The 26,485-nt window shown below is 44.1% G+C and overlaps 1 protein-coding gene across 6 annotated transcripts in view; it reads right to left on the bottom strand.

Annotated features, from left to right (window-relative positions):
* Window positions 1–24,999, bottom strand: part of Ptk2 (protein tyrosine kinase 2) — a 230,131-nt gene extending 205,132 nt beyond the window's left edge. For all 6 annotated transcript variants that reach the window (XM_026403058.2, XM_026403061.2, XM_077801007.1 and 3 more), the window contains exon 1: window positions 24,914–24,999. The gene's annotated coding sequence lies outside the window, so the exon portion shown is untranslated. The remainder of the gene's footprint in view (window positions 1–24,913) is intronic.
* Window positions 25,000–26,485: the final 1,486 nt, after the last annotated feature.

Genomic DNA, 26,485 nt, shown 5'->3' with positions numbered 1-26,485 from the left:
CTCCCTTATTCCATTCTCATGCAGAATACAAACCAATGTATTTTGAGTTTGAAAGTGATAAAATACACATGAACTACTTCAAACATGGCCTAAAGATGATATTCCACAAACTTTATAATTAAAATGTATAAATTCTTTTGCTCCAGATGGATTAAAAAATTAAACTTGGCTTATTATACAATAAAATATATTCTCAACTATCCAAAAATTTCTGTAAGATGGTTACTCCTTACCCTTTTTGCATGAATGGGTGTATTTTAAGATAGGTATAAATGGATGTCTGGGCTGCTCAGGATGGTTTTTCCTTTCTAACCTGCACAGTAAATCCACCAGTCATAGTAAATCTGGACTTCATTATCACATAGAGTATTTCCTTTCCTCCCTTGCTTACAATGTTCTCAGTGAACAGCCTTCTTCTCCTTCCATCTCTCACTAAATCCAAAAACAACCCCAATAATCAGAAGGGTAACACTTCACAAATGTGCTACCTGTAGCTCATTAATCTTCACAGTCCTAAGTGGTCACTATTATTATTTCAATTATACACAGAAAGAAGCTAAGTCTTTTAAAAAGCCAAAGCATTCTTGGAGGTCACATGGCAAACAAGGGGGGAGAGATCATAGAAAACACTGGCTTGCAAGCCACTTCTGAAAATTGCACTGCTACTGTGCATCCCAGATTAACCAGATAAGAAGACTGTTAAAACAATAATCATGAGCTGGGTTTTCAAAGCACAGGGCAGAAAGCTACTCCTAGAGCTGGGTGGCATTTAATAAAATATACTAGCCAATCTTGAGATATCTGGCTGGAATTAAGTAGGCTGAGCCCCTGAAAAGAAAATACGTTTGATGTTAACTGTGTAACAAAACCCAAACCCAGTACTCCTTTACCAACAACAGCCTAACAGTCTAGATAAGTCATCACTGAAGCTCTCCAATGTCCAAAGCACACCACCACCAAGGGTTAGCCCCTCTTCTTCTACACCCAGATAGGCTGTGACCTGCATTCTGAAAGACAAAGGACTGAGGTGACTTTCTGAAACACAGGAAATATATCTGGAATGTGAATATGACCACAAAAATGACTGGGACAAACAAAAGCTTCTTTATGCTTCAAATAACTTTTTAGCCAAAAACATCATTCCACTAGACTGCAGAGGGGGTCAATGTGGGGACTGTCTTGTTCATCATGTGCCATTGCCTGGTACAATTTGCCATCCAAATGGTCCTAAGCTGCTGTTATGGCTTGGATGTGAGGTGTCCCCCAAAAGCTCCTGTGTGAGATGTAAAGGAACACTCAGAGGTGAAAATGATTGGATTATGACAACCTTAGCACAATCAGTGCATTAATCCTCTGATGGGGATTACCTGGGTGGTAACTGAAGGCAGGTGGAGTGTGGCTGGAGGCAGGTCACTGGAGTGTGCCTTTGGGGTTTATAATCGGAATCTGGCAAATAGAGTCTCTGTTTCCTGGTATGAAGTCCTGAGCCTCTTTCTCTGCCAAACTCTTTCACCTTGATGGTGTGCCTCACCTTAAGCCCGAGGAATGGAGCCGACAGTCTATACACTGAGACCTCTGAAACCATGAGCCCCAATAAACTCTTTTTCCTAAAATTGTTCTTGTCAGGTCTTTTGGTCACAGCAGTTAAAAAGCTGACTAAAGGAGCCACTGACCAAATGAATACCCTAAGGGAAAAGAAGCTGTAAAGCTACTGAATTCTGAAAAGTAAACTGTTGACAATAACAACAGTAATCTGCCCACTTTGTGTTCAGAGCAAATGTTAAAAATAAATTTCTTTCCAGTTCTTGGATTAATATAAATCAGGAATGATAAAGATTAGGAACTGTACTTGCCAAACTCCAGGATGCTTCTGTCCTAAAAATAAAAGTTTTTAATTATTTATATGACTATCTGTGTACTCAAACTAACTTATACCACATTTGTAAAAAAGTTTGCTATTCTCTATTTGACAGATGAGGGGACAAAACAGATTTAGAGAGGTTAAGTAACTTGAAGAACATCACATAGCATGCAAGGATCTGATCTGACACTCAGTAGAATCTCTCCAAAACCTGCACTCTTTTACTTGCTGCAAGAAACATCCCACACTCCACAACAGAGAAAGGCACTGTGATGTCAAAGGAATATTATTCTACTGAGATTAATTAACAGGTGAGTAAAAACACTTCAAGACAAGGCAAACCTTCACCTACACTCAGAATAAGCTATGGCTATCATACATGGTATTTCACAACAGTTTATGTTGTGTCCCTGAGAAAGTCCTATGGGAAGAGACATCGAAAGAAGGAGATCTAACCAGGAACAATGGTGCATGCCTGTAATACCACTGACTTGGGAAGCTGAAGCAAGAGGATGGCAAGTTTGAGGCCAGCCTCGGCAACTCTGCAAGACTCTGTCTCAAAATAAACAATAAAAAAAGCTGGGGATGTAGCTCAGTGGTAGGGAACCCCTGGGTTCAATCGCCAGTACCACCAAAAAAAAAAATTTTTTTTTTCAAATTCAGGTATATGGAGAAGCATCTCCCGTAGCAATTAGGGGAGGTAACTCACCAAGCAACACAAGTCATCTAGGTGCTGTGACCCTGCTTAAACTGGAGCCCAGCACCTGAGTACAGAAGCAGTCTGCCCAATAGAGAGCCCTAGGTCAGAGTGAGGAGGCACAAGCACACGCCCTGCCTCTGCCCTGGAAGCAGTAAGAAAGGCTGGACAGAACAGCTGCAGCCTCTGCTTACTGCAAAGTGAACAGCTCAGGAGAATCACAGGGAGGCTGGAGCTCACACCACCACCAGGTGGCAGTCTGACCAGACCCACATTTCTGGCATCTGGAGCAGACCGCCAGTCCACTGGGGCACCAGAGCATAATTAGGAACACCTCCTCTCCTCCAGAAAGAGATCACCAAGACATGCCAAAATGACACAGCTATGAGAACTGCCCGCAGGTTTTCAGACCATCACACAGAAGATCCTTTGAGCCTGCATACTCACACTGCATCCAGTATCACAAACTCCTCTCTCTACCCAACAGCTCACACTCCCACTCTTCCACCAACACTCTACAGGTTGACCAGGGGCCTCCCATGCCTAAACCCTATGGTCAACCCTTGAAGACTACTTGATCTGGCAGCGCCCTCCACTTCCCTCCTGGTTTTCTTGCCCTCTGGTTCTCTAGGCTGATGCTCCTCTGCTCTCAACATGAGTTAATCCCAGTGTCTTTGACTCTGGCTTTCAGCCCTTACCTGCACTCACCTCCTAGTGACACCTCCTAGGTGACATCACTTGAATCGCTGTCTCCCACTCACTCCAGTGCAGGCCCAGGCCTCTCTTCCCACTCCCATCTCCTGGACCCAGCTGCCCAGCTGCTATGCTGGCTTACTGCTGTCAAGTGCATCACAGTTGCCACCTTTGTCTCCTGAGCACCACAGGAAGAAGCCATAGCTGCATCCCATGAGCCTCGGCCTGCAACAACTCAGGGTCAAGGTTAACAAACAGAGGCACTCATGCAAGACCCAGAGGAATGAGAGTTCTGATCAGCTGCAGGCACAACACCGTTGCAGATCGGTATGCAGGAGAAAGAACAGGTTCTGGCAATGGAAACCTAGAGCAGCTTCTGCTGAAAGTGCCCAGCAGCCTCAGCTCCAGGGACCACTGCCCCAACTGCCTCTAAAGGGACCTCCTTGGAAGCACTCACTAACCAGCCCTCCCTCACCCAACTTTCAGAACTTCCCTCCCAATTCCTTCACATCTAGCCTAGCTTATTTTCCTGACCAAACCCTGATGGATATGCTCTGTACAGATCCCTTAGGGAAGTACAGCAAAGACATCAAAGACTGGAAAAAAAAATATCCAAGACACAGCACAAGGCTCAGCATGATACTGCCACAAATCTTCTTTATGCTACTTCAGTAAAATGACTGTCTTTCCAGGAGGTGCTCAACCCAGAAAACATGCCACCTTGACTCTTCTTCCTCCCACACCCCTACCCAATGTTGTCACCAGATAATAGCTCTTCCTGTAAGACCCGCCTGTCAGCTGTCCACTTGGCCCCAGGCCCATCACAACCACCCAGACTCAAGCCTCCAACACCATCTACCCAGTGAACACAATGACCACCTGACCAGTCCCACCATCTACCCTTGCTGCCCTGGAGCCTGCATGAACCAGAGGCAGAGGCAAGGCTAACCCAGACACCATCACTTGCAAGCTCATCTTACATGCTGACAATCCCTTAGTTAAACCACGTTGGACTGCATCCATCAGGGAAACAAGTCAACAAGGAATGAACCTGTTTAAGACCATCACCTTTTCAGTAAGAACAGTTGCTGAGTTGAGGACATTAGGAACAGCATCAGTTGTCAGTTAAAAACAATGCAGATACTTCCCAATGGCTTTCCCTATATGAGAAGTGTGTGAAGTTGACACACATCATCAACATCGCTTGGTATTTGAGGAGTCACTGCTGAGCATGAAACAAGGAATGGATCAGATTCTAGGAATAGGTTGTGAACAACAGCACAGGTGAGGGCAATTTTCAATCCAGGTGGGAAACCACTGATTTAACACACATTGGTGTGAAGCTGCTGGCCTCTAAGTGCTAACAGTGAAAATACACACAGGCAGGAAGAAAACCGGCGGGACAGACTCGCAAGAACAAACACATGGGGTGAGGCCACAGCTAACCAGCAGGCCCTACGTGAACAGTGCTTCAGCACAGCAAGGGTTAGGTATGGGGCGGGGGCCTCAAGCATGAGCTAATTTATTATCGCCTTAGCCATCGCCAGTTCTTTTGACTTTTTATCAGAAAGAGCAGCTTTAGGACTTTTACCAGAGCCCACTGAAAGTTTTTGAAGACTCCCTCTTTTTATCACTAGTGGCACACACACTGAACAGCTCTGGAACCCCACTTTCACTCCAGACTCAATAATGCTTCTCCAGATTTCGGACTAATCAACATGGCATGAGGAACTGACCTGCAGCAGTCATCTACACGACAGCCGACATCACAGCAAGCTTCTTCACACACTTCTCATACTGTCAAAAGCAAAAGAGAAGCAAGATTTTCATCCTGCAGATGTATTTTCTCAGTTCCAAGTATAGTTCCAAGGGCTGGGATGCAGGTCAGTGGTAGAGCACTTGCCTCCCATGTGCCTGGTCCTGAGCTCATCTCTACCACTTCAAGAAATAAAAGGAACTGACCCAGCAAGATTTTCTGAACCCTGATGCAAATACAGAATAGACTGATGTATTCAAGATCCAGTTAACTGCAGTTGAGGAGCTTCCACCTAACCGCAACAGGAAGGGACTCATCTGCAACATGACAACATGCTTCAAGGTAGGTACCAAGAAAAACACAACAGAAGGCTACAGAGACCTTCCAAGCACTGAACATGCTCAATTAAAAGAGCGTACTGCTGGCTGCTCTCAGTATGAAGATGTTTTCAAAAACGAAACATGTACACTCTCCTTGCAGTCCAACATCATGAGGCAAACACCTGTGACTCTGGTGACAATGAACACTAACTCTGAACTCCAATAAAGAAAATGGTATCCACCTTCTCCAAGATTCCATTCTTCTCACAGTAGACCTGCACTATAAAAAATTATGCTCACAGGGCTGGGGTGGTGGCTCAGTGGTAGAGCACTTGCCTAGCATGTGTGAGGCACTGGGTTCAACACTCAGCACTGCATATAAATAAATAAAATAAACGTCCATTGACAACTAAAAAATATTTTTTTTAAAAAATTATGCTCACTCACTATTATAATGTCTGGAAATTTTCTCAGTGGAAATTAGCAAAAAAAAATTTTTTTCTTGTGATATAAATACTTATATAATATCTTTATTTTGCCTATTAATCTACAAAGTATAAGATATTTACCTTCTGCCCCTTTATAGAACTAGTCACCTATCCCAGGTTAAGTCAGTGAAACCCCCTAGTCTTCTGCACAGAGGCAGAGTCAAGACACATTTAGCCTGTCTTTAATTTTCTCAATTGCCATTTTACATTTATCCCTGATAACTTTTTACCTTATTGATTTTAGCACTTCATTACAACCTGTCAAAATATTTTAAAATTCTAATTCTAAAAATGAGCTGTCTCCTAGCATGACTCCTATTCTTATTCAAATCCCTGATAGAAGTGTTAGACAGGACAGGTGTCAAATACGACACACCTCTTATGACATTCTCACTTGTCTATCAGAATTCTAACTTTTTGAGACAGAGTGCTACTGTGCTGCTCAAGCTGGTCTGGAACTCATGGGCTTAGGCTGCTCTCCCGTATACAAATATACAGCTACACTTTCCCATACCCTAAGCAAAGACACTCCAAACTCTGCCTATGCTGGAGCCACAACCATCCCAGCCCACAACCCGAGTTTAACATCTGAAACTATCCAGGTTTTCACTTCTGACTTGAGCTTCCTCACTCAATACTGCCATTCCTTACATCTTTGCCACTCGAGACACTTTGCCTTAGCGGAAGTCACAATTTTTCTCAGCAGAAAGGGAAAACCTCAGAAAGGACCATGGTCTCCATCTCTCCTCCCTAAACCCTGCCTCATGTGGGGCAGTCCTCTCACCAAGTCCACCCCATTTCTACATGGACTGCCACCATCTATAATCTGCAACTTCCCAATTCCATATGATAACGCAAAACCAAATAGAAGCCAACCCAGTGGAGTCTGCAGACATCAGGCTGACCTGCCTGACACCCACATCCCAGCAGGTCACCAGCTGCCCTGCTTCTCCTGTCACCCAAGGGCTCACCACAACACCATGTAGGTGCTGCTCTACAGCTCACCACCAAACGGTCCTGACTGATCAGGAATGTCGCTCACTCTTGGTGTTGAAACATCCTACTGAAAAATGACACTCTCTTACACAGCATAGGAACTTTAAGACACACTCACAAGTCTACAAACTTGAGTCAGTCTGTGACCAAGAGCACGCTGAAGACACACCACAGCAATCCCAAACACCTGGCTGGCCTTCTATATACCGAGTATTGTTTTATCTTCCAAGGGGAGGCAGAGAGGCTGAGAAAGACACTTTTAACTGCTCTTTAAACAGTCCAACCTTAAGAATAGGTGCATGTCTGCATTTTACTGGCCACCTTCACATTTAAAGTAAGATTCCTGTAATGTGGATGGCTGGCTTTCCCTCACCATCACAAACCTACTGGAACACCACACCTGCAGGACCTAACAAGGAGTGCCCCACCTTCTTCCCCAACCTCCCTTCTGTAGACCTGGCAAGAGTTTAGAAGACTTACCCCAGAGAAAACCAACTCACATTCACACTCAGTTCTGCTTACAACTGCAGGGCTCAAGGACCCAGGAGAGAATGTTCCCTCCTCAAAGCAAATGTTTGATCACTAGTATACTCCAGGGGCAGAGAAAAAGAACTAAGAATCCTGAAACTGGAAATTACCCTGGAGTCCTCTGGGCCCTGCCACTTCATTTACATTGTCAAAACCTGTAGATTAACCTGAAATAGCCTTCAAATCAACCCCTTCTTTCCATTTCCTCCACTGTCGCCTTAATTAAGGCTTACTTCATTTATTTACACAACATAATTACATAATTAAAAGAACACAGGGACTGCTGGATCAGACCTCTGGACTCTGCCCTTTCACCCCTTTCGCCAGTGACAGCAGGTGAGCCATTTTCCCCAGAATGAACCCTTGCTTCTCTCCCTTTCTCACAGGCAATGCAGACACCTTCCTTCCTGGGCCTGGATTCTAGTCCAACCATCCTCCTACCAACAGGCCTGTTCCTGTCATTCCAGGACACAAAGTGTGCATCAGAATCAAGAGCACAGATCAGGTAATCCTGCCTAGATTCTCCTTCATCTCTTGTACTCAGCCCAACCTGTAATCCAGGTGTAACCAGGGGTAATTCTCAACTGAGAGTTGTGCACCAGGGGCCTCTGGCACCTTGTGCCTTTCCCTGGAGTGGTGGACCCTTCCTCCCTACCCCTCTTCCACCAGAGGGACACCACATCTGCTCCACAGCCAGGTTCTAAACCTGCAAAGGCTACAGGGTTTGCTGGCCATTAATGGAGACAATCTGCACCACTGCCCTCCACCTCCCCATCTCCACATCACTCGGGACCTGCATGGCCAGTTCTCAGAGCATGACTTGGGACAGAACCACATGGCAGGCCACTGAGCTGTGACAGCCTTAGTCGCCCTCGTGTCTGCACCTCCAGGTCTTAAAACTGTACCACACACCTAAGAGCTTCCAGTGAATGCTCAACAAAGGAATCAACTGAATGAGCCAGCTCAAGACCAATCTGGTGAAAACCCAGGGGAAAGGACCAGACTTTTCACAGTAAAACAGACCCAGGTCTTCAAGATGCCAGCACACACTGATGTTCCACTTCACAGGGAACTGCAAAGGCTGAGAAAAGCAGCACCACCCTGCATGGATGTAGCCACTGAGAGGCACAGAAGCCAAGCACCTGTGGAAAGCCACAGGACTGAAAGAGAGAACCAATCTTTAAACCGAATCTTGTTCTTAGATAAAATGCTTTTCATTTAAACAGACCTGCATGCTACACAAACTACAACACCAGGCACCTTCCATGAGCAAGGCAGCTTCCTGAGACTGCAGGGAGGGTGAAACTTCATTTCCCACCCCTCACTTAACTTTGATAATCTGAGCTAACGCCAACTTCTGGGAGGATGAAACAGACACCCAAAATACTTTGGAATAACCACAAAATAAACATTTCCTTTCTTTATCCTCTTTTTTTTAGTCACTCACAACAGCACAAAACTAAACAGCTTAATTAGCAAATGCCACTGAAAGGAGGGCAGCTGTAGTCGCAGCATGACACAGTGTGTCCGCCAGCTGACGAGCCACAGGCAAGGGAGTCACTGTCTGCAAGCTCCAGTGTGGGTGGAACAGGGTCCAAATGCTGGTGACAGACACTAAGCCTCACCCCAGCCAGGAGACAACAACGCAAGTGTTCACAGGGCAGAAGACAAACCTAAGAAACACTTTAAAAAAAAAAAAAAAAACTTAAAAAAAAAAAAAGGCAACAACTAAGAATCTATTGGTCTAGTCTTCTTTCCATAAACCAGGTATTAAACTAAATACTTTTAAGTGCCCAAAAGTCTCTGAGTTAGGAACAAGATCTTAATCAAATTCAAATACAATATGGATCTATTTAAGACATCATTAATATCAAAAGATTGCTACCATACAGGACACTATTTTCTGGTGGGTTGTTTTATTTTGTTTTGTTGAGATACTAGAGAATATACCCATTGAGCTACTTCCACGGCCCTTTTTATTTTATTTGAGACAGGGTCTCACTAAGTTGCCAAATCTGATCTTGAACTTGTGACCCTCCTGCCTCAGCTGGGACTACAGGACTTCACCCACTATACCTGACCAAAACACATTTTCTGACCACAATCCAATTTTAGAAATATGACCAAGATTTATTCAAAGAAATCCCTATGAAATTTTTTCAAACATGTTAAACCAAGAATCATTAAAGGAACCCTAAAAAAATTTAGAAAATATACCTAACTACTGAACATATTTATTGAATGAAATAAACACTTCATGAACTAAGTATCAAAAATATTTTACTTCATAACCTAGCCCTTCCTTACATGAAACAAAAACTGGGCAACCTGCTATCAGGTCCCTCTTGCCCCTACAGGAATCCTATTTCTGTACTTCACACTTGAATAAATCATACTCCTTTCACTCCTGCCAAAACAACAACAACAACAAAAACCACTAATCATAAAGGAAGAGTGAAGTCAACGACCCTAAAAGAACTTTAGGTCCAAAACACCAAAGATTAAAAATCACACATATGCAAACCAGAACAAAATGTTACAACACATAATGATAAAAGATTATAATCCACACATAGAAAGGTTACCCCCAAAAAAGAAAAGAAAATTGGGCCAAAGACTTAAGAGGTCTTTCATAGAAGAATAAACAGATAAAGCAGTATATTAAAAGAGGCCCAACTTCAACAGTAATAAGGGAAATTCACATTAAAGCCATATGAGATCTGACACACCCACCAGAAGAGCAAGGCTGAAAGCCTAAGACAAGATAAACCACTGGCACAGATGGGAAGAACCAGGAGCTGCTGCACTGGCAAGCCACTCACTGGTGCAGCTGCCCAGAAAGTGACCTGTGGGCTCATCAGGCTGAAGGCAGGCTGGCCCCATAACCAAGCAATCACCACTAAAGAGGCCAGGACCACCACCCCGCGGCAGAGCCACACGTGTACAGCTCTAGCAGCAGGCTGGTAACAACCAGATGCCCATCAACCACAGACAGAGAAGGCAGTGGTGAAGCCTGGGGTGAAAGGGAGGAGGGAGGAAGAGCAACCAGAGCAGTCTGGCACACAGCTCAGAGATGACAGGCAGAAGTCACTCACACCACTTCTCTAATTGTGAGAGTACAGCGGTGAGCAGACAGGAGAGAAAGAAGCCAAAACTCAGAAAACATGGATGACATCAGAGGGAGGAGAGCTTGAGGAGAGGAGCGGGGCTGAGAAACAGCGGGGAGACACAGGGCGCAAGGGTAGGCTGGGCTCAGTCCTCTGGAGTGAAAATGGGACACCACACTGGAGGGGAAAGGGGGTGACATGGATCACACAGGCCTTGGAAGGTAACAGGGATGCTCCACAGTTTAGAGTGGGCAGGAGGTGCAGGGGTTGCTCTGTTATTGCCCGCTAGTCCAGAGCAGCAAGCCATCCAGAGGACAACCTGGCCCCACTCGTTTTTGTACATTTCATGAGCTAAGAATAGTTTTTAGATTTTATATGGTTAAAGGAGTAATCAGAATAATCTTACATAACATGTGGAAATTGTACAAAATTCAAATTCCAGTGTCTACAGATGAAGTTTTATTCTATATAACAAGCTCGTTCCTTTACGTACTGTTCAAAATTCCTTCTGCACTGCAACAACAGGAACTAAGCACCTGTAGCAGAGGCTACATGCAACTTGCAAGCCTAAAAGAGAACTGGGTACAGTGATGCCCACCTGTAATCCCAACAACTCAGGAAGCTGAGACAGGAATATTACAAAATTCAAGGCCAACCTGGGCAACTTAGCATAACCCTATCTCAAAATAAAATAGAAGAGCTGGGGGTGTAGCTCAATGGTAGAGTGCCTGCCTAGACAGAGTGAAGCCCTGAGTTTAATCCCTAGTACCACCAAAAATAAATAAATAAAATAAAGACAGATAAATAGACACTAGACAGCCAGTTGTGTTGCCCACTCACTGCAGGACCTTAGAGAAGCAGTGAAGCCACATTCAATTCTTCCCGGGCATTTTTTTAAAGAAATATGCCATGAATCATTAGTCTCCTCCAGGGGGAGTCCCGACACTTGCCCAAGGTTAGCACACACATTCTCAAAGCAAGTTCCCTCACAATCTCCACGTTAACAACCCATACCTCAGAAAAGCTAGTGATACCCAGTGACAATGGCTGAAGGTGATGAATAAGCAGCAGTTCATTACAACTTTGTTTTCATACGTGTCTGAAACACCCAAGTTTTAAAACAAAACTAAGAAATACATAGTTTTATTCATTATTAATATCCATTTAGCAGAAAAGTCAGTTCTCAGTTATGCATCTTTCAAAACCCTCAGTACAAAATGTGGTTTTCCTTCATCCCAACTGTTGGCAACTAAAGAAAGCTTAGCCAAGCATCCCTGTCCAGGCATGAACTGACAGTGAACAGCACTGTCTAAAGGGACTAGCTGCATCATCTTGGAGTCCTCCAAGTCCTCTCGGGGGTCACTTCCCACTATATCAGCAACTTGTCTCTGCCAGCCAGGCTTTATGAGGGGACAGTGGTATCCTCCAGCATAGGCCAGTCCCAGAGAGAAAGGGAAGCTGCACTCCTGAATGAAAGTACAGTTTTCCTGAATAAAAGCACCCCTACTCCCTGTGCCCAGCCACCTGACAGTTTGGGCCAAGATGCAGGGGGGATGAGTATTCTGAAAACTTGCCAACTTTTGATGTAAACATTTACTTCTAATCGTTGTCTTCTGTACAACATTTAATAAGGCCAGGCTTTGTACCATCAGAGAGTGTATCACTCAATTCTTTCAACATCTAGGGTTCTGTATTATTTGACCCATTTAAGTGACAGGAAATGCTGATGAGGAATTAACAAATGAGTCCAAGATCACAGAGCTAGAATTCTGACCTGAAGACCCTGCCCTTAACTACTGCCCTCCACAACAGTTATTCAACTTCCAAACTAAGTAAGGCTCAGTATCACCTTACCAGCCTTACTTTGAAGACACAAACTCTGCTATTCAAAATGAAGCCCACTTGGGCTGGGGATGTGGCTCAAGTGGTAGCGCGTTCGCCTGGCATGCATGCGGCCCAGGTTCAATCCTCAGCACCACATACAAACAAAGATGTTATGTCCGCCGAAAACTAAATATTAAAAAAAATCTCTGTCTCCCTCTCTCTCACTCTCTCTTTTAAAAAAAAAAAAAATGAGGCCCACAGACCACCAGCGCTGGTATCCCCTACTTGCAAGAAATGCAAGGCTGAGGCCTCTCAGTCTGAATTAGACCTAAAATTTAACAAGATCCCCAGATTATGCATATACACATTAAAATTTGAGGAGGCTTGATAGAGTGCCTGTGTACGTTGCTTTGTTAATAGACTTCAAATATCCTATACAGTTCAACTAAGCTTGCTATGACCCCAAACCTATAGGCAGACCAGTGAGAAGCCCCTGCCTGTGCAGCCATGAAGAGCCTTTCCCCTGCACCCATCCCCATTTGCTCCTTTGTCATGACCTTCCCCCTCCTGCAGGGTATAAGCCACAGCCCAACCTCCTGACAGGCTGAACCTTCCCCAGGGTGAGGAAGGATAGGGTAATGGCCATCAGCAAAGTCCCCAAGTTCCTTGAAACGTGCTCAGGAGTTGTCAGGCTGACCCAAAGAATAAGGACAATGAAAAACCACTTCAGGTAGGCCCTCTGCTCCTGACAGGTATGGACATTCTCAGGACTGGTAATCTGTGAGCTAGAAAGGGGTTCCAATACATCCCTAACCACCACCCTCCACTACACATAAGGAGTACTTGGTGAATGAATGGGGGTCCTGACTTTCAGGCCTTCCTTATATCTGTGGGTTCTGCTACCTTTCCATACTAGAAACCAAGCTGAACCTGCAGCAGGCCAATCTCTGCACACTCCACCAACACCTGGGCTGTGCTCATCCTTTCTTCCCCTCCAGGCAGGTAGCATTGCTGTCCCACAGCCCACAGTACCCCACTGGAAAAGTATTAGGGCAGGAATAACAGGAGAACCCTGAGTCTGGGAAGAAGATCAACACCTTAAAAAGGTTTTCACTAGATCTCTTGCTTAATCTCACAGGCATTTATAAATTAAAATACCAACACTTAATGGCCTGCTACTCATACACCACAGCTAAACACTCACACCTAAGCTAAGAGCTCACACAGTGCCTTAAGAATGGGGTCACAATAACCCATTAGAGCACAACTGTCTGTCCAGCTATGTGAGCTATAGATTCCAGGACAAGCAAGTCCATGGCTCTGAAATGCAGATAGGTATCAAGGTGAACCTTGCAGAGGCTTCCTAATCTAGCCACTGGAACATCCCGTGATAACAAATACATTCTACTTCCATGTCGTCCAATGTGGCCGACTGGCCACAGGTGGCCAATGAGCAGGTGAAGTGAGGCTAGAGTGATTACGGAACAGAACTTTAAATTTAATTTTAATTAACTTCAATTTAAATAGCCACATATACTAATAGCTACCACACCAGACATCAGGTCCAGGTCTAGACTCTAGACCATGGAGTGAAGCAAGAAAGAACAAAACTTTTCTTGGCTTCTTAACTTCGGGCTACTTATCTGGAAAAGACTTAAAAAGATGGATAGAAGCACTGGGTTCAATCCTCAGCACCACTTAATTAATTAATCAATCAATCAAAGATATTGCGTCCATCTAGAACTAAAAAAAAAAAATTAAAAAGAAGGAAATACCAGTCCAAAGCTAAAGGAAAGCCAGGAACATGCACAGAAATCACCTTTACCCTGAAGGAATCTTCCAATATGAAAATTTTCAATTTTTTTTTATATACATATATTTTTTTTTAGGTGTAGATGGACACAACACAATGCCTTTATTTTTTTTTTTTATGTGGTGCTGAGGATCGAACCAGGTCCTGCCCGTGCTAGGCGAACACTCTACTGCTGAGCCACAATCCCAGCCCCTCAATTTTCATTTTTATATGAGTACAGGGATCAGGGACAGGACTCAAAGGCTGGGTCCTCCAAAGTACAGAGTCATCCCTCAGTATCCATGGGGGATTGGCTTCAGGATCCCCACAGATACCAACATTTACAGGTGCTCAAGAACCTTACAAGATAATGTAGTGTGTCCACAGGACCAAACCACATCTTCCCTAGCACTTTAAATCATCCCTAGATTTCTTATAATACCAAATGCATGGAAATGTCATGTAAATAACTATTAAACTGTAATGTTTAGGGAATAATGACTAGGAAATAAGTCTGTACATTCTGAATACAAGCATTATTTTTTCACAATACTACTGACTCCTGTTGGTCCAACTGACAGATACAGAACAGAACCCACAAATATGCAACTACAAACCCTGCCTTGTGACACAGGGCCCCCAGAGACTAGACATCCCAGCAGGAGAGTAACCTCTGGAGAGCTGCTGCAGGCCTGAGTGTTTAAGGTGACCCTAGATGGGCTGAAGCAAAAAACAAGGTCCTCTGGAGGAAGTGAACTTCACTTCAGGCCTTGGAAGAGCCCTACAAATCATTTGGATCCATAACTTATATCATGAGCAGAAATTAACTCAAAATGAATCACAGACTTAAAGGTGAAATATCTGAACTTGGAGGGAAAAGGAAAAGGTGGAAAAAGGAGGAATCCTTTGTGTGCTAGGATTGGGCAATTCTTAAATATGATGCCAAAAAAATCCATGGGACTGGGGCTCAGCAGTGGAGCACTCACCTAGCACATGCAAGGCACTGGGCTCGATCCTTGGCAACACATAAAAAATAAATAAATAAAATAAAGGTTTTGTGCTGACTACAACTAAAAAAATTTTTTAAATAATAATACCCATAAATAGATATCAAGATTTATAACTTCTGCTCTTAAATACACTGTTAAGAGAATGAAAAAAGCCACAGCCTGGAAGAAAAGCATAGTGTACACCTGATGAAGGACTTGTATCCAAATAATGAAGAACTTTCAACCCAGAATAAGGGGAAGGACTAACTTTAAAAGTGGGCAAAAGATTTGAATAATTCATCAAGGAAGATATAAGGATAGCAAGTAAGCAAATGAAAAAGATACTTGACATTATTAGTCATATGGAAAATGCAAATTAAAACCACAATGAAACTCACCTGTTAAAATAGCTAAAACACAATCAGGGAAGTATAAATCAAAACTACACTGAGGGCTGGGGATGTGGCTCAAGCGGTAGCTCGCTCGCCTGGCATGTGTGCGGCCTAGGTTCGATCCTCAGCACCACATACAAATAAAGATGTTGTGTCTGCCGAAAACTTAAAAAATAAATAAATATTAAAAAATTCTCTCTCAAAAAAAAAAAAAAATACACTGAGATTTCATCTCACCCCAGCTAGAATGGCAGTCAGCAAGAATACAAATATACTGTGGTGGGATTGTAAATTAGCACAACCACTATGGAAACTTCAGTATGAAGTGTCCTTAAAGGACAAGAAATGGAACAGCCAGACGCAGTGGTGCATGCCAATAATCCCAGCGGCTGGGGAGGCTGAGGCAGGAGGATTGGAGGATTTCAAGTTCAAAGCCAGCCTCAGCTATTTAGCGAGGCCATAAGCAACTCAGTGATATCCTGTCTCAAAATACATAGGAAAAAAAAAAAGGCTGGGGATGTGGCTCAGTGGTTGAATGCTCCTGAGTTTAATCCTTAGCACAACAACAACAACAAATAAACTAGAAATGGAACCACCACATGACCCAACTCCTCGGTATTAAAAAAGTCAAGTCAGCATACTGCAGCAGTACATACACACCCACATTCACAGCAGTGCAATTCATAGTAGCCAAGTAATGAAACCAGGCCTAGGGTCCATCAACAGACAGTGAATAATAGAAACATGGTTTACATACAAAATGGAGTTTCATTTAGCCAGAAAAAAGTGAAATTATGTTATTTGTAGGAAAATGGATGGAAATGGAAATGGAGAGCATCATGTTGAGTGAAATAAACCAAACTCAGAAAGTCATAGGTCTGTTCTCTCCCACAGGTAAAAGAGGGGCAACCAGTGAGTAGAGGAAGGGGATGTGAAAGGGAAAGGGGAGGTGCTACAGAATAAAACTGGCCAAAATTTGAGTGCTTGCCTTTCATGCACAAAGCCCTGGGTTCAATCCCCAGCACCACACACACACATACACACACACACACAAAAAAAAAAAAAAAAACCTGGCCAAATTATGTTATATGCATGTATGACTATGTCTCAATGAATCCTATTACTAGGTATAATTATAATGCACCAATAAAAACTTTTTTCTTAAAGAAAATGGCTAAAACCTCCAAGTGTTGACCCAGTAATGTGGAGCAACCAGAGCTGACACAATGCTAGTGGGAATATAAACTGGTACAACCACTCTAGAAATTCTGGAATAGTCTTAAAAAGTTAAACATACACTGGGCCATTCTAGCCCTAGGTCCAATCACTCCCAAGAGAAACAAAAGCCTGTATCTACATTAAGACTTGAACAGAAATATCCAGACTTGCTTAAGTCAAAACTAGAAGCAATCCTCCACAAATAGATTCATACCTCCAGTACAATCACAAACAACATCTGGAAGAATTTTTTTGGAAGTTGACAAGTAATTCTAAAACATATGGATCTGGAAAGGGTCCAGAATAGCTAAGGGACCCTTGAATAAGTAAGACTGGTAAAACATTTAGGCAGCTCAGAACCAATAGAATTGAATGAAGAGTCTAAACAGATGCTCAGATATATGGACCCTCTGATTTACACGAGCATGGCACCATGAAGGATTAGGGAAACTGACATCTTTTCAATAAATGGTGTTGAGTCAACTAGATGTTCACAAGCTAAAAAAAAAAAAAAAAAGAGAGAGAGAGACTGGATCTCTTCTTTATACTGGACACTAAAACCAATTCCAAGCAAATTATAAAGTTAAAGGTGAAAGACAGAAATATAAAACATTTGGAAAAGAGGAACTAGCTACGACCTCAGGACAGGGAATGACACAAAAAGCACCAACTCAAAGGAAGACAAATAAAGAAGACCATGTTAAGCCTAACTCTTCATGAACTTCTATTCATCAAAAAACAGCAGGGAGTGGCTAAGGTTGTAGCTCACCTCGAATGTGCAAGGCCCTGGGTTAGATCCTCAGCACCACATAAAAATAAACTAATAAAATAAAGGCATTGTGTCCAACTACACATAAAAAATAAATTTAAAAAAAACACCAGGGGAGGCTGGGGTTGTAGCTCAAGTGGTAGCGCGCTCGCCTGGCATGCGTGTGGTCCGAGGTTTGATCCTCAGCACCACATACAAACAAAGATGTTGTGTCCACCGAAAACTAAAAAATAATAATAATAATAAAAAAACCCACCAGGGAAAGCCAGAGAAACTGCATGTCCCAAAGCAGGAGGAGAGTGGCAAAAAACATACCCAACAAGGGACTTATATTGTTGACTTTAAGGAATCTACAAATCAATGAAAAAGCAGATCTAATTAAAAAACAAACAACAAAACAAAACAAAACAAAAAACAGGTGAACCCAAATGGCCAGCAAATGCATAAGATGTGCAACCTTACTTCAGGAAAAGGCTATTTACAGCCACCAGGCATAACACTGAGAAACCACCAGGCAGGGACAGATCCTAGGAGCAGAGAAGAGGCACCTGCTAAAGTGACCACAGAAGAATAGCTGGGGCAGGAGCCGATAGCACCTGCACAGAGTCAGTGAGTCTACTCCAGAGCTGTCTAGGCCAGGCACCCCTAGAAATGCACGGAACAGGGGCCACCATCCATAACTGTGGAGTACTGTGACTTTAACTCCACTCCACCACTTGAGGAAGAAATGGCTCCAGAGGGCTCTTCCTGCCCCTCATTTCTATCACTGTTGCTCATAGCTGAGCCAGAGTCAATAGGGAAGGGAGACAATAAGCATGGAAACATCCTTCTCATTGTTTTGACAGTACATGACATTTAATTTCATCTGTTTTTCTGTTTCTTCTGTGCCCTTTAACAACTTTCACACACTCAAATACCCATACAACAAAGCACCCCCAAGAGGTATTACTTCTGACCTACCATGTCTTTTCCTTTGACAGGGCTGGGGTGCTCCAACACAAAACTCTTTGCCTAACTCTTTGTCATCCCCCCCCCCCACTTTAGGTAGGGTTTTGCTAAACTGCCTAGGCTGGCCTCAAACTTATGACCCTCTTTCCTCAACCTCCCAAGCCACTAGGATTATAGGCGTGCACAGTGGCACCTGGCCAGCACAGGATCTTTTTGAAACTCTTTCACAGAGATCATGTTTCTATATTCTTCAACTATCTACACACTGACAACCCAAAGAACCTGAGCAAGAGTCTCTTTGTTCATTCAACAAATTATTTATTGACCACCTACAACAGCAGTGTGAGGAAGTTGAAGGGGACTCCAAGATACCTGAAGGACAACAGCCCTTCTTGCTGAGCTTACAACATTCCATTTGTCAACAAATGAACCCAATTTTGTACAAAGCATAAGAGATAATGCATATCACATTTCTTCTTTGTAGGTTCTTTATTTAGATTTTTTCCTTTAAAAAAGGTCAAAAGAAGAAGAAAATATATTAAATCTATAAATGAATTCAATGTTAAGCATAAAATCAATGTATACAATACTGCTTCCTTCCTTAGTCACCACAAGACTCGGCAATCACCCTGACTCTAATTTATGCTAGCCGATTTTTCAGCACCAAAACAAAGACTCCAGGGGATCTAACTTGTGCCTTATGCATCAGCAGGTACACATTCTCCTGATGTTTCCCAAAAGCCACACATTGACAAACCATACAAACTGCTATTTCAACACACAACTGTTCATTTAAATCCCAAACCAAGACTCAAAAAGAATGGACCCATTTTGCTCCACCGTCTAAATGTGGAACACCTGTGAAATCTCAAATTAAGCAAGTCATGGATAGTGATGCATGTTTGTAATCCCAGCTACTTCAGAGGCTGAGGCAAGAGGATTCCAAGTTCCAGACCAGCCTCGACAACTTGGCAAGACCCTGTTTTAAACAAAAAATAAGAAGGGCTGGGGATATAACTCAAGTGGTAAAGTGTCCTGGGTTCAGCCCCAGTACCAAAAATAAATAAATTGAGCAATATACAACTTTTGATAACTTTGAAATAATTATTATGTTCACAGAATTTAAAACTTGGGACTTAATGGGTTAAGTAGTCTCAGCATTAAAACATTCAAAATTCTTAAATAAAACTTAATTTTCCTGCACTGAGGGTAAACTCATAAGCAAAATCTAAATGGTAAGGAAGAGATTACACACATTTCCAAAACACCCACAGAGCAAGTTCCAACAGCATGTTGAGTTCCACCCTCAGAGACCTATGAGTAGGGTCAGAGGCAGGGCCTCATTCTTTCCTAATAAGTCTCCTGGTGAAGGTGATGATCTCCTACTACTTAGAACCACTGAGACCTCATGGTACCTTCTGTAATATGTGTAAGTTCCCTCTGAATAGCACAGTAAGACAGAGGAGAAACTCTCTAAGGAATAGCAAAATGGAAAATCTCAGGAAGCCCTTGTATCCAGATGTTTATTTTCCTGACCTGCATGAGGGTATTTTCACCTCTTACTATCAAAATGTCCTATCTGAACAGCAGCAAGGCAGAAAAAGACTTTCTGAGGAAGGTCAAGAATGAGCTGATATAGTGTATAACTGGCATTAGGAAGAAAGCTACTCTACAGGGCTTCAGGGCTCCTAAAGCTTCCAGAATCCACCTGATTAGCAAAGAACAGACTGGAGGTTCTCAACCACTAACTGCAGATCCTTCTAAATTTTGTGTCATCTTGAGCAATCCTGTCTACAGAATGTGAGATGAGTCCTAATGAATACAAGATAAATTTCTACAAGATCAATTTCTAGAAAAAAAGAAAATTGAAAAGGGACCAGACAATACTTTTTTCCCCCGACCCAAGTTTGATGATACTAGTTATAAAGCAGTCAAAGGTAAAAATGTAGATAATCCAAGTTCTTCCCTGGTATCAAGTCCTATTGGGCTTTTAAATGAGGTTTTTAGCCAAGGCAAACAAAACAGTAGATAACAGAGTGACAAAATTAACAGTTCTCCAATAAGTCAAACACTCGTTCAACAGGCACTGTCAGACACTGAAGATGTAACAGCTGTCACTTCTGCCTTTATGGAAGACATACAATCCACTAAAAACATTTACACATGTCAAATTCTTTTAACTCTTCCATCATGTGCTTGGTCAAGAGAAAAACAGATGCAACAAGCACCTACGTTCAGAGCAGAACCAAAACCAATGACAGCAGGAACTTGAACACTGAACATGGGGGCAGATCAGGAATCTTGGGCACAGACAACCATAAACAGGATTTCCAAGGTTCTTGAGGCTTGGTTTTGGTCCAGTGGCCCCAAATAATGAAGTAGAATGTGTCAACTCTTAAAAGCAGAATACAATATTCTAGATTAATGAGAATGAGTACCTTCATTTCAGAAATTCTTAGAGGAGTAATGTGTTTGACTATAGACACTCGGGTTTTCTACAAAGGGATCACTCACACCTGTGTGAGAAGAAACCTGCAACCATGTCTCCTTGCTTCCCACAAAACCCTGTCGCCTGTAAACACAAACCCAAGAAGAGCCACCCAAATCCACCCTGGAGATAGAGGCTACTAAAGCATGTCCTTTGACAAACAGCATCAATCGCCACTCCACATGTTGTTTCTTTGTATTTAACTAATTCTAGTTGGTCTAAAATGTTTACTTATGCTATGCTAGAGGTTCAAGTCCCACAAATGTCAGATTCCAACAGGTACTGTAATTATCTAAACTTCCAGACACAGCGATTTACAGTAGCATCTTACCTACTACTTGGAAAGACTGGGTTAAAAATGCTGCTTTCCAGCCCTGCCAGCCCCAGGGCAGCCCAGAGCTCCCCCACTGTGCACGGGGGGCCAGGGTAAGGTGACCTGGACAACCTACTCTAACTTGAATGTAGTGCTTCATGTGAACAAGGAGGATGGCAACAGCACCTGAAACACTAGAGTTCCCATGGGGGACAGATAAGGTCAATATCTGGGCTCAGGTGTGGCACAGTCCAGAGCCTCTCCCATGTTTCACTAAGCTACACAAAGGCAATAACTCTACCACTCTACCAAAGCTTGACCTACCCACACAGGAGCCCCATAATATGATGCTTCTTCCCCTACCACTGGATCATATTCTAATTATAGCTTCAGTCAGTTTACTGTATCTAAAAATGTATTATAGTAAGGCTTAAATACTATTTTAACTGATTATAATCAAGGTTGGTAAGAGAACACCTTCATGTTCTTAAAGAGGTGAACTTTGAGTGATGTTTCTGGTGTTTTTCTCTTAAGCTTCAACTGCTTAAGATGGGAACAAGGCCATTCATGTGGCAGAAACCTGTATTCCCATTTTCGTCCCTAAACCACTTCATTAGTGTTAATGCAGGTCAGAATATAAGCACATTAGCTAAAAATCCCATTAAAACTGAAAAGCTGATCTATATATGCTTATCTATGTTTTATTTCCATAGAACCCAGAAAAATGAAAAAAATGCTATAGATTGTACACATCATAATCAGAAACATATTTAAGGAACTCTCAATAAAATCTGGCACAGTTCCTAAGAGTTAGTACCAGAACTGGGAGACAAATCTCACCTCTCTAGCACTAGGCTGCCTTCTGACAGTAATGAAATGAAATAAACTTTTGCCAAAATGATGGCAGAGAGAAAAAAAAAAAACTAACATAATCCACTACTAAATACAACTCAGGGAAAAGACAAAAAATAACTTCATGGTGTATTTGATAACCTCAGTGGGCAGTAGTTCACCCGAGTCAAAGGCAGCCCTGACAGTCACCACTTCCTATTCCAGCCTCAGCAATGGTAAGCACCTCACTATCCAGATATTTGAATGCATTCAGAAACCACCTAATTCAAATAAGGTCACTTACTTTGCTGAATTTAAAATCCTTTAAATTTTTTACATTTTAAATAATTTACACAAGTATCGGTAAATTTTTTTTAATTTTTTTAACCAAAAAAATTCAATTCACAAATATTAAAATGGCATTTTTTTTCCCCATGCATACAAGGAGGACTAACTCCAGGGGCACTTCCCACTAGCCACATTCCCAGCGCCCCCTTTTTTAATTGTAAGACAGGGTCTTGCTAAGTCTCTTGAGGCTGGTTTTGAACTTGTCATCCTCCTGCCACTGGGAATATAGGTGTGTACCACCATGCCTGGCCATAAATTTTAATTTGTTGAAATGTAAAGCAAGAAATGTTCTAGGTGAAAATTTGTCAAAACCGAAAATGCTTAACTTCAAAATAGATGAATATATTTTATTAACACTTTTGATGGCATCTTTTGTAACTCAACACAATTTTTAATTATTTTCTCAAAATTAAAACACTATAAAATATAGGGGGAAAGTTTTCATAAAATATTTAGAAGGCTAGGGTTTGTAGCTCAGTGGCAAAATGCTTGCTTAGCACATTTGAGGCACTGGGTTTGCTCCTCAGCACCACATAAAAAATAAATTAATTAAATAAAGGCATTGCATCCATCTACTACTAAAAATATTTTTTTAAAAATATTTAGAGATGTGAACAAAGATCCCACCTCTCTAACTCAAATCAACATCCAATTTTCAAAAGTTTTTTATTATAAAATAGTGTAACATCTGCAACATAATTTTAAAAAGTTTTTTTTTTAATGAATACCTTTATGGATTTATTTTTATGTCGTGCTGAGGACTGACCCAGCGCCTCATGCACACTGGAGAAGCACTCTATCACTGAGCTACACCCTAGCCCAAGCAGCTACCTTTAGTAATATGATTTTCTTCAACTTCCTAGTGAGAAAAGTTACCTGACCAGCTCATGAGCATGGTCATGAGGACTGAGGCTGAGTTACATAACTTCCAGCAACAGGCGTGGGGCTCTGTTGAAGCCACAGGATTCCCCCTGTCTTCTAACCCTACTCCAGCCAGGGGCTGCCCTCAAGAGAGGCTGCTGAAGCCCCATCAACTCTAGGAGCTTGGCCCCAGTATTCTTTGCCCCAAACCGTTAAGAACAGTTGTGAATTATCCTGAGGACCTGATTCTGATGCTTTGCTAATGCCATCTTTGGCTCCTTTCAAATACAACCATCTTTTATTTGAAAGTAACAACAAATTCTTTAGCAGAAAATACTATAATATTGATCCTGATGTTTTGCTTCTCTAGCATTTAGTAAACTAAGTGTTCAAAAGCGATTCAGCTTGTTTTTTCTTACAAGGACAGCCATTAATACACAACACTTATATTAATGAAGATATGGAATACAAACGTCCTTAAAAAGTTTCCTCTGGGCTCAGGACGCAGCTCAGTGGTATTGTGCTGGCCTAGCGTGTGCAAGGCCCTGGGTTCATCCCCAGAAAAAGTTTCCCGTTTAGTTATTGTAGGGATTTTTTAGTTACCTCAAGACAACCAGATGAATATATCATCTATACTGTATCACAACAAACGTAAGTTGAATGCTACTTTGTATCTTGTAATCACTTCATCCACAAACTTTGTTTCAGAGGTTTTCCCAGACGCGGCCAACGGATTCAGAATGTTTGATAGCCTTTCGAAATGAGTAATTTTTACTACCCGTTTTACAAATAAATTCGAGTGAGGCTCTGGTATTTCATTTCAATGGACTATTTTCACCAACATGAAAACATTTACAGTCTAAGTAAAAATCTCGGTGACGAGAGAAGTCTCAAATACAAACCCCCAAACTCCTACCCTGCACTGTGCTGGGCCCACTCCCCCCCAGCTCCCACCCAGCTCCCCCCCAGCTCCCACCCGCTCCCGTAACGACAACATCACTATTATCGCCGTCTCCCTGCCAAAACCCAGCTGCAGGCTAACTAGGCAAGAATGAGACACTGTTGAGCCGGCTCTAAGGAATACAAAAGACAAAAAAACTTTATCCCCGGTGCATTTTCTACAAAATCCTGCAACGATACGAAGCCGGGTGAGCACGCCCCGTCCCCCTGGGCGGGAAGGGGTGCCACCGCAGCAGCCCGCCGAGGAGGCCGGCCCGGCCCGGCTCGGGCGGCGCGCGGAGTTGGGCGGCGGCGGCAGGAAACTTGGGCGGCACAAAGCCGAGGGCTCGGCGCGCGGCGCTCGAAGGACGCCCGGGCGCCGGGACGCGGGGACGGCGCCGGCCCGAGCCGGGCTTCCCTCGCCCTCCTCCCCGTCTCCCCTTTTGTTTTTCAGGTTTTCGGTCCCTCTGGCGGAAGCCGGCCCGACCTCCCCGCGCCCTCCCGCGCCCCGCGCCGGGCCTCCCCGCGCCTGAGGCCCCATCCCGCCGAGCGCCCCGCCGAGGGCCCCGCGCGCCGGGCCGCCTCAAGTCCCCGTCGCTCCGGCCTCCGCGCCCGCAGGCCACCCCCGCCGCCCCGCGTCCACGGCCTCCTCTCCTCCGAGGGAGTCCGGGGGGAAGCCGCCCGCACCGCGGAGGCGGCCGCGCTCCGCCCTCCGCCCCCACGACCACCGAGGCCCGCCCGTGCTCCGCACTCACCGGCTCGGCGAGCGCGAGGCTGAGCGGAGGCGGCGGCGGGGCGGCGCCGGCGACAGCGGCCGCGCTCCCTCCCACGCGCACGCCCGGCGCACGGCGGTCCGGCCGGCGGCGGGCTCGCGCCCTCGGGCCGTGCTGAGTCGGCGCGGGCCCGCGCGTGCGCCTGGCCTGTAGAGCCCCCCCCCCCCGCGCCTCTCCTCCACGCATGCGCCCCGTGGCCCGCGCATGCCCAGACGGCGCCGCGCCCGGGTCTAGGGTGGCCGGGGCAGCGCGGGCGTGGCGCCGCCCAGGAAAGCCCTGGCGGGGGCAGCGGTTCAAATCAACTTCTGGAGACCCTTGCGTCGCGAGCCCCAAAGCAGCCGCTCCCCCGCCGCACCACCCTGACCAGGGGCTCATGGACCCCTTTTGCAGATACAGAAACTGAGGCTTGGATATTCTTTTAATGGCATCATAGCTAATGCTGGGCTGTGCCAAGATTAGATCTTGGAGGGAAGCTCTGACTGGGGTTGGAAGCCCAGCCGGATGGATTTATCCAAATGATGGCCTGCGGGGAATTGACCCGGGCCACTTGCACCCCTTTTCCCTACCACTCCCCTGGGTCTTGAGTCAGGAGGATTCTCCCGGCATTGCAAGGACAGAGGGTCCCGACCTGGGAATCGCCAGGCACAGGCCTTCTGGGATGGGGGCAGTTTTGGAGAGGAGCTGACTGGAACGGAATGTGGGGTGTAGGGTTAGGGGAACCACAAAAGGTGAGGTTGGAAAGATTGAAGGTGGTGAGGGGACCAAGACCTGCTTAGGGGCCTGAAACTTACTCTTTAGGTGGCTGGAGCCTCCGGAGGGTTTTAAGCAGGAAGTGATAACTGATTTATGTTCTTTAAAAAAAAATCACTCCGGCATCCTTGTGGTAGGAAATGAAACCAGAAGCAGGGCAATTTTCGTTTTTATGGTGACAGTTTGATTCTCACCGCAAGTCAGCAAGTCAGCGGGCAGGACAGGCACATAGTCCTTTAGAAAGGTAAGCCCCCAGAAGCATCATCCCTTTCTCAGGAGAAGTAGTTCCACTCAGTAGGACAGGTATAATAAAATGCTTTTGTTTAGCAAGATTTTGTCATATTTAAGTTATTTTTTATTGTTCTTTAGTGAAATATATGAAGGTTAGGGTTTTGTACCTTGTGTTTTACTTCATTTAAATTGTAAAGGATTTTGTCTCCAAGGGGCAGCCTCAGGGCCTTTTGCACTGGGCTCTGGGGTGGGGAAGGGGGGACTTTTTGTTCCCTCACTCACTTAGTAGATATCACCTCCTTGATATCAACTGACCACTCTGTAATAAGAACTACTCAGCCAGGTACTGTGTACCCATGCCTGTAATCCCAGCTACTGTGGAAGCTGAGGCCAGAGGATCCTAAATTCAAGGTCAACTTTAACTACTTAGACCTTGTCTCAAAATGAAAAACTAAAAGGTCTGGGGCTGTAGCTCAGAGATGGTGCACCCCTGGGTTCAGTCCCCAGTAGGGGGGGCGGTGTGCACCCACTCTTGGTTCCATCCTCTTACACACTCCCCCACCCCTCACTCTG

The sequence above is a fragment of the Urocitellus parryii genome, chromosome 7, assembly GCF_045843805.1.
Source record: "Urocitellus parryii isolate mUroPar1 chromosome 7, mUroPar1.hap1, whole genome shotgun sequence".
Classification (NCBI taxonomy): Eukaryota; Metazoa; Chordata; class Mammalia; order Rodentia; family Sciuridae; genus Urocitellus; species Urocitellus parryii.
This window is presented reverse-complemented; position numbering and strand designations above follow the sequence as displayed.